This window comes from Equus quagga, chromosome 13 (genome assembly GCF_021613505.1).
Source record: "Equus quagga isolate Etosha38 chromosome 13, UCLA_HA_Equagga_1.0, whole genome shotgun sequence".
NCBI classification, from domain to species: Eukaryota; Metazoa; Chordata; class Mammalia; order Perissodactyla; family Equidae; genus Equus; species Equus quagga.
The window spans coordinates 56,970,557-56,981,870 of record NC_060279.1 but is presented as its reverse complement, the minus strand read 5'-3'; positions in this window follow the sequence as shown (position 1 = coordinate 56,981,870).

The window sequence follows — 11,314 nt, the reverse complement described above, 5'->3', positions numbered from 1 at the left end:
TAACACTGAAAAAAAAAAAAAAAACTCTCTGCTTCTTTGATTGTCCAACTGAACAAAGGCCAAATACAACAAAGACGCAAAGGACATTCTTTCAACTCCATTGAAGTAAAGATTTTTGTGTATTTTCTGGATTTCTTTGAAAAAAACCAAAAGAAAACAAAACTGAATCAAGACAAGGGATGAGCAGAGCTTGTTTACTCGAATGCCTGTGATGTACTGGTGCCATTTCTCATTTAATAATCCATATAGAGACACAGTTACTCTTTGTTCTCTCTTCTCCTTCCTGCCGAAGAGCCTCAGACCATGCCCTAAGAAGACGATTACTCGACTTTGTCTTTGATTCATTTGAAAAGCTGTAATTGGGCAACTTCAAACCCCATGTAAAACATTTCTATGGCACTTGAAGGCCCACTTCTGTACAAAGGTTTCTGTTAACTCCTTCCTAAGAGAGGGTCTCATCACCACAACCTAATGATAAGCTGTATACCTTGGGGTTTCCAGGAAAAAACATCATTAGGGACACTTTATGGTTTTGAAACTCACATCCATAATTTAATTTCCTTTGCAAAATAACACTGAGTGAGTCAGAGCAGGCCTTTTGCTCTCTCTGTTTTATAAGATTAGTAAAAAGATAAGGAATAGGCTAGAGTAGGGAATCCTGTTTTAAACCCAGGCTTCTATCTTGCTCGCCACCCTTACTTCAATAGGTGCCCGATCCCCAGAACAAAATATAATAGTAACCAAACCCTCGCTAACCAGGAAATTGGCCAAGGATAAGTAAGGTGGATTTTTTCCCTTTATAATCCCTCCTTTCTTGATTGAGAGTGAAGAAAGGAATAAAGAAAGAGTACTGTTAGGCCATCAGATTCTCTCTGGCAGATTCTCTAGCAATGCACTCACCTTGCCCCCCAGCCCTGACATACCTTCATTGTTCATTTTCCTAAATGCTTCCTCCTCCCTCTCTCTGCATTTTAGAAGATAACAGAGGCTATCAATCACCCGATGCTGTTTTGATGCTTTCCTGGCAGTTAGCAATTTGATTTATTTACATTGGCTTCCACAGAGTCTAATATACTTTTCTACAGCTCTTTCCCCAGGATCACCCTCCCTTTATTTTTGTTTAGTAGGTTGTATTATTATTTTTCTTCACTGTAACAGACATAGATGACAATTACATACCATTTTAAAAATCCAGAAAGGAAAAAAAAGAGTCCCAATATGCCAAAACAATCAGCGTTTTCTTCCAACAATGTTATGCATAGTTCTAACATAGCTGAATATTGCTATATATGTTTATATGTGTACAAAATTTATGTACAATATATAAGTGTACTGTATTTATTTAATATATATACCTACTGCGATGTTTTTCACCTAATGTACAAATAATGTTTGAGATGGGTTTATAATATTGTAACATAAACAAAATCTGTTTGATACTATAATTCATAAGTTTAACTGACCAAAACTTATTTAACCTAAAAGTCAAATAATAGGTGATTGTTCCATAGTCTTTGTTATAAATACATTATTATCCATGAAACTTTCTTGGAGTGTGTGTGTGTGTGTGTGTGTGTGTGTGTTTCTACAAGGTGCTTTATTGGTATACACGTCTTAAAAATGATTTATTTGCTTTAGGACTATGATATTTTTAGGATCCTTGATACATAATTCCATATTATTATAAAGGGGCTTTTACTAACTTCCACCATGTTTCATATGGAATCTACCAAATATTTCTGTATCTGTGCTAAGCACTTCAGTTGAAAATTCTGTGGTGAAGCATGCTTGGGACAATCTTACCTGCTACAGAAATTACCCTGGTGAATGATTAGACCACAAATGAACTGGCTTTAGTAATGATTTATAGGGTTCACGTATCTTTTTGTGTGTGTATATTGCTACATCATCTATTTTGTTCTTGGAATTCCAACCTTTAGGGCATAAATAATGTACTTTGTCAGAACGACTTTGATAGAGTCATGCAAACACACACAGAATGTAACATGCTCCCCCGTCCTCAATCCACACATACCCACGTAGAAGCCTCAGTTTTATCAGAAGCCTCCTGAGATAAGCATCTGAAGGGGAACACCCATCTGCTTCAGCTTTGATACATCCTTCAGCTAACACTAAGTATTGCTCATGCCTTGAGGTCTTCAAAAAATGCTGCAGGACAGCAGGGTTTCACGTGGCAGTAAGCCACAGAAAGAGCTCTTTTTGCCAGGAGCATCACCTTGATAAGTTATTCATTCTAAGCAGTCTGTGTGGAGCTTATTCAGTTCAGCATGGTCACTCACTGTTTCTTGGGACTGGGACAGCTCAAAAATTAGCACAATTCAGTTTTTAGAGTATTACGACGGAATTCATTGTATATATGTATATATAATTTCAGTTCTCTTTCTAAAAATGCAATACTAAATACTTAATAAAGAAACAATAAATGAACAAGAGTTTAGGTGGGGTCTTGAAAGATAGAACTTTTAAAGTAGAAGCTTCTGAAATAATATTAAACTGAATGCTAATTATCAACCCAACTATCATCTACGGCATCAGATACATACACACCTACAAAGCTAGTCACTGAGACGTTCACTCGTGCATAACACTTTTTTATGTTCAGAAAGTATTTAAGGTAGGCATCAAGTTAAAAGATTTGTCTCTTTCTATATAGTGAACTCAGAGTTCTTTGAAAAATTAGAGAGTCTTTTATTTGCCTTAATCCCAAAATTGAGCACAAGTCCAGTCACATAGTAAATACTCAGTAAACAGTTTTTGAAATAAATTTGTGAAGATAGGGAGGAATTAGGGAAGGCACTAAACATCCTACAATTCACAGAAGAGCCTCAAACAAACAATTCCCCAGTCCAAAATTTCAATAGTGCCAAGGTTGCGAAACCTTGATTTAGATGAAAGCATAAAGAACTTATAGGAAAGATTTGAATATTAGTACTTGGTTTTTGGTTGAAAGGAACTAATGAAAAATTTTTCCATCTTTGAAAGAAGTTTCAAATTTTCCAAAAGAAAAGAACAACAGTAATTTTGTCCAGATTTTAAAATGTTGGAGCTGTGAATTGATGAGTTCCAACAATGCCAGAGACACTGGGTTGGCATAACCTTTGAGAAATGTGGCTGGCCACACTGCTGCCTTCAGATATCATTCTCTGTAAACCAGCCATTACAGAGAAGTTTCTATGCTCCATGTAATTGCTCCAGTCAAGAAGATGTTATAGGAGTAAAATCTTAGAGTGAGTCATGTTGGTGCTTACTTAGACTCCTGAGAGGAGGTGACCTTTTCAGTTCCCAATAAAATGGTCTTCATTTTAGCCAGTTTTCACTGCTTTAGTCCTTAAAAGAGAATCAGATTAGGAACACTCCATTTTCAATGAAATTAACAAGTAGTACACTTCTCAAAGAGGGGGTTAGAGTTGCGTCTCTAAAGCTACATTAATTCAGCCTGAAGCATTCAGTGCTGCTCTTCTATTACACTGTCATCACAGGATTGAGATCCTTAATGCCGTGGAGAGATACAGGAGTCTTCTACACTTCCTAAATCTTCTGTCTCTTGGAAAACTATCTCGATGACTTTGAACTTTCCTCAAAGTAACTTTAACTTGCCTTCAACCATCTTGGTTACTCCCTGGGAAATCATTCCCACATTCTGCACCCCTCTTAACTGCTGGAAATAGAAACTGGTTATATACCTTGTATTTCAAAAAAGAAAAAGGCCTTTCTAGACCTCAATGTTCTGATAGAGAATCTATAAGTGATGCGATCTTTACAAATGTTACTACACAGTTTGATTTAGCAACAAGGATGCAAGCTACAGTCTTTGGAGAGAAAAAAATAAAGACTTGAATCCTAATTCAACATCCTGTTGACTATGGTGAGGGACATGCAATCTATGAACACCTGTATACTTACCTATAAGTCAGGAAGAATTATTCTACCTGCTAACAGGGTTGTTCACTCCATAAAAATATATTGAGCAACTTCTACATCACCCAGCCATACATGGCAGGTGGGATTACATAGTAGCACAGAACCATATTAGCCAGGGTTCTTCAGAGAAACAACCAATAGGATGTGTATATATAGAGAAGGAGATTTATTTTAAAGAATTGGTTCACGCAATTATGGAGGCTGGAAAGTCCAAAATCTGCAGGTTGAATCAGTGGATTGGAGACCCAGAGAAGAGCAGATGGTACAGTTCATGTTTGAAGGCCCTCTGCTGCAGAATTCCTTCTTACTCTGGGGAGATCAGTCTTTTGTTCTACGCAAGCCCTCACTGATTGGATGAGGTGCACCCACGTTATGGAGGGCAATCTGCTCTACTCAAAGTCCACCAATTTAAATGTAAATCTCATCCAAAAAACACCCTCACAGAAACATCTAGAATAATGTTTGACCAAACATCTGGGCACATAGCCCAGCCAAGTTGACACACAAAATTACCCGTCACGGCCCTCTGCCACACTTAACTGTTCCTACTCCTAGGCATTTACCCAAGTGAAATAAAAGCTAACGTTTACAAAGAAATCTCTATGCAAATGTTTATGGTGATTTTATTCATACTTTTCCCAAATTGGAAAATACCCAAATATCCTTCAAGTGGTAATATATCCATAAAATAGAATACTACTCAGTAATTAAAATGAAAAAAGAAAATACTACTACAAGCAACAACATAGGTGAAGCTCAAATTCATTGTGCTTAATGAAAAATGCCGAATAAAAGGCCTACATAGATAAACTTCATTTGTCTGAAAAAAAGCAAAATATAAAGACAGAGAACAGATTAGTGATTAACAGTGGCTGGGATGGGGGTGTGGATCTCAAAGGGAAGCAAATAGACATTTTTGGGGATGTTGAAGCTGTTCTATATCTTGATTTTTCACAACTGTATGCATCTGTCAAAACCCAAGCAGTGAATTGTAATGTATTTAACTTATACTGCAATAAAAGTTTCCAAAGAAATTCTGCAAAAATATAGTCATTGTATATTTAACATATGACAATATATACATTATGTAATCTTATCTAAACATATATATTTATTGGTAATATACTCTAGATAAAATCCAGTAATACCAGAACCACAAGATGAAAATTGTCAGTCTTCCTGCTTTCAAATTCATTTTACTCAGAAGAGGTGATTCTACCATATACAAATATACAACAGATTAGAAAGTAAATATGTATGTACTTTTACTTTTACTATTTTTAAATCATTATCGTTCTTTTTCCCCCCTTTTTTATTGCAGTAACATTGGATTATTACATTATACAACTTTCAGGTGTACATCGTAATATAGTTCTAATTCTGTGTATATTACATCATGTTCACCACCCAAAGACTAATTACAACCCATCACCACACACATGTTTCTAATCACCCCTTTTGCCTTTCTCCCTCCCCTCTGTCCCTTTGGTAACCACGAATCTGTTGCTATGTGTGTGTTTGTCATTGTTTTTCTCTTCTACTTATGAGTGCGATCATATGGTATTTGACTTTCTCCCTCTGACTTATCTCACTTAGCGTGATACCCTCAAGGTCCATCCATGTTGTCACAAATGGCTGGACTTCGTCATTTCTTATGGCTGAATAATATTTGATTGTGTATATATACCGCATCTTCTTCATCTGTTTGTCCATTGATGGGCACCTAGGTTACTTCCAAGTCTTGGCTAGGGTGAATGATGCCGCGATGAACATAGGGGTGCATGTATCTTTATGCATTTGTGTTTTCAAGTTCTTGGATAAATACACAGCTGTGGAATACCTGGATCGTATGGTAGATCTATTCTTAATTTTCTGAGGATACTCCATACTGTTTTCCATAGTGGCTTCACCAGTTTGCACTCCCACCAGCAGTGAATGAGGGTTCCCTTCTCTCCACATCCTCTCCAACACTTATTGTTTCCTGTCTTGTTAATTATAGCCATTATCATTCTTACAGCTTATCATTTAGAAAGTTATCCCCCATAAATTACTTTTTTTCTGTTAAATTCTTCCAAAGAAATCTTGAATTGCCTTGGCCAGTCTTTCAAGAACATTTGATTTGAATTTAAGGGGCTTTTATATGCAATATATAGTGACTGTCCACAGTTTACTATGAGTTTTAGATAGTCTCATTAAGTCATTGACTTCTAACAGCAAACTTCAGGACAATTAGATTCCATGTCTGGAAAATAGGGTTTGCGATGCTTGAAATGTTGAGTCTTGCTCAAGGTCTCTTAGCTAATAACCTAGTGACCCAGGAGTTTTACCTTAATCTGTCTACCTACAGATTCCAAAATACTTTTCTTTTAGGTTTCCCAAGAAAATGTTCTAAGCGGGAGCCACAGATACTTGAATTACTAAATTTCTCAGTGGGTCACACAGGTTGAAACAATCTCCCAGAAAATTTTCTCAAGATGAGACAGAAATATTTCATCCAAATTTAGGATTAAGACAGAGGTAATTGAACACTGAAAGCCGTGCTCTCCAGGACATTTTTTTCTGAGACCTCATGTCAGAATCCTTGAAATGCCTCTAAGAGAAAACATTGGGGAAAGTGCCCTGAAAAAATCTTTGGTCAGTCCCCTATCATTGCTATGTTATTTCTAATGCCATTTGTTTTACTCTAGAGTCTCAGCAGTTAAATTTGTTAACTTCTCCAAATGGAGAAAGAGATAGTTAAACAATTCATTCACATAATCATACACAAAGAGGCAAAAGAAGTAAAAGTACTGCTTGTTTCTTCAAAAATGGGCAAATTATGTTCATTGTAGTTTTATTTGGGCAATGCAGTGATATATCTTTTCACAACCTATACTAGTACTTTGGAACACAGTTGAAAATTCTGTATTCCAAGTTAGTACAATAAATTTCAACAAAATAGAGTCTCCCAAACAAGAGGGTCCTTGTTTATGGCAGATGTGTTCCATCCTTTGGATTAGACATCCAATTCCAACAATGGCAGGAGGCAAATACACAGAACTTTACCTGCTTCCACTCACAGCAAGGTAGTAAGTATTGACCTTGGTTGGTCATATTACCAGAAGGCTAAGGAGCAAATTGCTGAAAAAGACTAGAAATCACAGTGAATCTACTAGCTTTCCAGTCATGCCAGATATCTCTGTCAAGGTATTCTATAGATTACCATTAGAAGAACAACAGAGAGATGGAAATTAACAGCCAGGCAAAAGGGGTATTCATGAAAGAGGAGAAGAGGACAAGTGAACATGACAGTTTTGACATTAGTAAGGAGTAATAAATGGAGATGCTCTCAGAGCGGTGTTTGTAAAGAAGGAACAGGTAATCGCAGATAATAGATGCCCTGGAATTGTCATTCTCTCTGGGCTGATGTGCCTTTATCTTTTTCCTTGCCTCCTTTGGGGATGTTGTGAGATTTGTTTCATGTTCTCTCTTGTCCTTGCTCTCTACATTAATATTGAATCTTTACCCTTAATCAAGCATCATTCCTGCAAACTGCAGTTTCCCCTTGCCCTGGTAGGAAGAAGCAAAACTCCTTCAGAATGTACGTTTCATTACTATGTCTGTGCAATGTAAATCCCCAGCCCATTTATTCAAATGCACACTGGGGTCAGTTTGTCAGGTCCTGTGATGATTTGACCTGCCCTTGGGTTTCCTGATGTTCAGTGGGGAAAACAAAAAAGAGAAGCAAGACTTACTGAAAACCTATCTTGCACTGAACACTGTACTAGATGCTTTTCACTGCATTATCTGTTATTTATCAATCACAAACAGCAGGAAATTCCAAATCCTAGAGTTTGAAATTAACACAAGTATAAAGAAAAACATAATGATTACAAATATTAAAAATTAAAAGCAAAGATTAATATTATATTCTCATTTATTCAACTCTTCTGTGTCCTACTTTTTGTTCATTAAGAGACCTATAGCATCATTCAGGACACAGTGTTTTCAAATCTTTTCTTGTCTGCCAAACTCAGTGTTGAATTGATTTTGGGCTGGCTGCTTTCATGGTTTCAAGAAGGATGAAACAATCCTAAATGTCACATCCAGACATGAAAAAGCAAGTGGAAGAAAAGCAGCATTGTCCTGGATAAAATTCTTTCTCAGGAATCTCTGGTGTCTTCTCTCATTGGTAGAGCTGTGTCACAGGCATGTGACTAAACCAACCATTGGCAGAACAAATAAGATCATCACTGACTTCAACTAATAAAGGTTAACCTCCTTTGGCAAGGCCTGGACTGCCTGGGGAAGGGAAGATACCCAGAAAAAAATGAGATTTTATAATAAGGGAGAAGGCAGCAGGCAATCCATGTATTCTAGAATCAGTAATTCTTTTGACTCACAACAGAGCATCTGATGAGTGGCATGGGGTATGGAAACTTAAGAAGCAGAGATTGAAGTCGAACACATTTAATTTAGTCTCCTTATTCATTATGACATTCTCCCCAGTGGATTCTCGCTATTCTACATAATGGTTAAAGCAAGGCTTTGAGGGGTGGGCTGATTATGAAATTCTAAGTCACCACTTTGGCCTATTAAACATTTGAGAAATCCCTGCATGAAAATGTCACGCTTCCCAGGCCATGTGGATTGACTTCAATGTTTTGTGGTTTGCAAGGAACAAACATAACAAGATCAAAGCTTGGTCACTAAAAATGAAAACTTTCTTGAATTTAACAAAAATGGATACAGAACAGCAAAAATACAATATGTGGTTAACCACAGACAAAGCAGTCCCTTCTTAGCTCTGCTGACATCTGAAGCTCCTTTCTCCGTCATTGCTGCTCTCTTGGCTCTAGTCCAGTAGCTGATCATTGAAGGCAGAGAATCAATGTGAGGTTAGCATGTTTTGATGAGTTCATATAGAAATCAAGCTTCAGGACCCTGTAAAATGTTTACAATTTTGTTCCTTCTTTCAAGGAGGACGAAGCGTTGAGTTTTGTTATATACACCTTGAACCACCAAAGTGTTGAACTTTGAACACTGAACGTGGCACATAATCACTTAGCCAGCAGGAAGGGAGGTAGTAAAGTCAACTCCTAGATGGACTCAGGAAACTCTCAAAAGGCAAACACAATTTACATTGGGTGTACCTCTGTTTGAATTGAGAACTTTAAGATCATATGAAATTCCTCCTATTTTGTAGATGAATAATCTAATTAAGAATTGGCAAGCCTTGCCCAATTTTTATTACAGTTATAAAACAGTAATGCATTTAGCACAGCCTATGGACTTTTGATGTCTGGGTATAGTGTTAAGAAATGACTATGTTGATTTCAGAACTTCAATGTAGCAAGTGGAAAGTGCCAAATAAGCTTGGGTTTATTGTATTTATTACCAGTTCTGTGACCTGAGGACAGGAATACCTAACTTTCAAGGTTGCTGTACAGATGATTAATAATGCAAGAGTGGCTTTAATGTAGTGATATGAGTATAGCAGATCTAAAACTTCAAAGAATTTGTGAATAAGAAGAGAGTATAATTTAGTATAATTTTATTCATCTTGTGCCTGCTTGTCTTACCATCTATGTCTTGTCTTCTCCTGCTCTACTATGCCTTGCAGGTGGACTTACTCCTCTAGCCTGTATTTCTAAACTCCTCTATCAGCTAATCTCTGCCTGATTTCAGTCTTTGGAAAGCTCTATAAGGACAGTGAAAACAAAAATAAATAAAAACTAAATGCAATATGGTGTCTTCCACTGGACCTTGAAACTGTAAAAGGACATTGGCGGAGGATTGGTGAAATCCAAATAAAATCTGGAGATTAGTTAATGTACCATGGTTAAACTTGTTAACATTAGAGGAAACTTGGTGAAGGTTATACGGGAACCCTCTGTACTATCTTTGAAATTTTCTGTAAAGCTAAAATTAGTCAAAAATAAAACATTTATTTTAAAAATTAGTAAATAAAAACTAGGATCCTTATTTCCCCATCTTCATCAAGAAGCTTGTCCAGCAGTGGCATATTGCCTTCACAGCTCCAGTGTCCACTGAATGACACACCTATCTCCATTTTCCTCTGAAATATGTTAACACTGTCTCCAGTTATTTTTTTTCTTTTAACCTTGGGATGCTAGAAGCTTTCTTTTGTTGCTAATGTCTGGCATGCCCTATGGTCCCCTATCTGGCTTTTCAAATTTTCACCAACTGCGTAATAGTTTCCTCCATTATTTCTTTCTGTTTTAGATTTGAAGTAGTGTTATTTTTCTTGATTGGATCTTGGCTGATAGACCCAGTGAAAGTTTCCATAATTAAGGTTATATCCTTTCTACATGCAAAGTCTTTTCTGGGTTTTGATACTATCGATCAAATAAGATACAAAACACAAGACACCAATTGATGGCAATAAGTTCAATAGTTTAATTTTCCCTACGTTCCCTATCCAAGATAATTCCAGTACTACCCGGGTATTAGCATTGATCCTAAGCGTTGTCTGGTAAACGTGATTCCTTAGTAGTCTCAACAATTTGGATCCTCAGAGCTCGTAGGGCTGGCTCTTTGGCTCTAGACTGTGGGTCAATCCTGTCCACCCATAGAGTGGAGTCCTTATAGGAAAAACAGGTCAACTCCTCGAGCAAGGAATCAAAGTGGATAGATAAGAGAAAATTTTGTCTCACGTTTATTTAGACAAACAAGGTTTTTAACATTTCTAAAAGGGGCTTTTAAAAGATTGGTACAGATGCTAGACAATATTTTCCCTCATTGCAGAGATGAAGGCTAGACTATGAAATGCGTATCGTGAACTTTCGGTTAAGAATATCAGTCACTTCTATCAATATTATCTGTCTTGGTGAGAATAAAAAAATACAAAATACAGCAACAGAATGTCTCAGGCTCCATTTAGTGGCCTTCTGACAGCTGCCAAAACAAATCTCTTCTGGATATCATACATCATCCTCCTTGGAGTGAACTTCCGAATCAAGGTCTCAGTAACCTGGACACTTTACTATTTCTGGGTTGATGGAATTTGTAAAGATAGACTCATAGTAACCATAAACCTTGAGGATGATCATAAACCAAACAACAAATAGCCTCTTTGGCCTTCTGGAAAGTTCATTTGAAGTAGTCTGCACATTCTCTTCCTATTAGCTTAATATATTCAATTTGAAATAAGATGGTTCCTTGATGGACATGGACTAAGAACGAGAAGAGTTGGTTACAGAGTATTATTATTCAAGGATATTGGGATAAGTCAGTTCATACAAGCATACTTCATTTTATTGCACTTTTCAGATACTGTGTTTTTTACAAGACACTCCACCAGCAAAAGGATTACGATCACTGAAGTCTCAGATAATGGCTAGCATTTTTTAGCAATAAAGTATATTTAAAT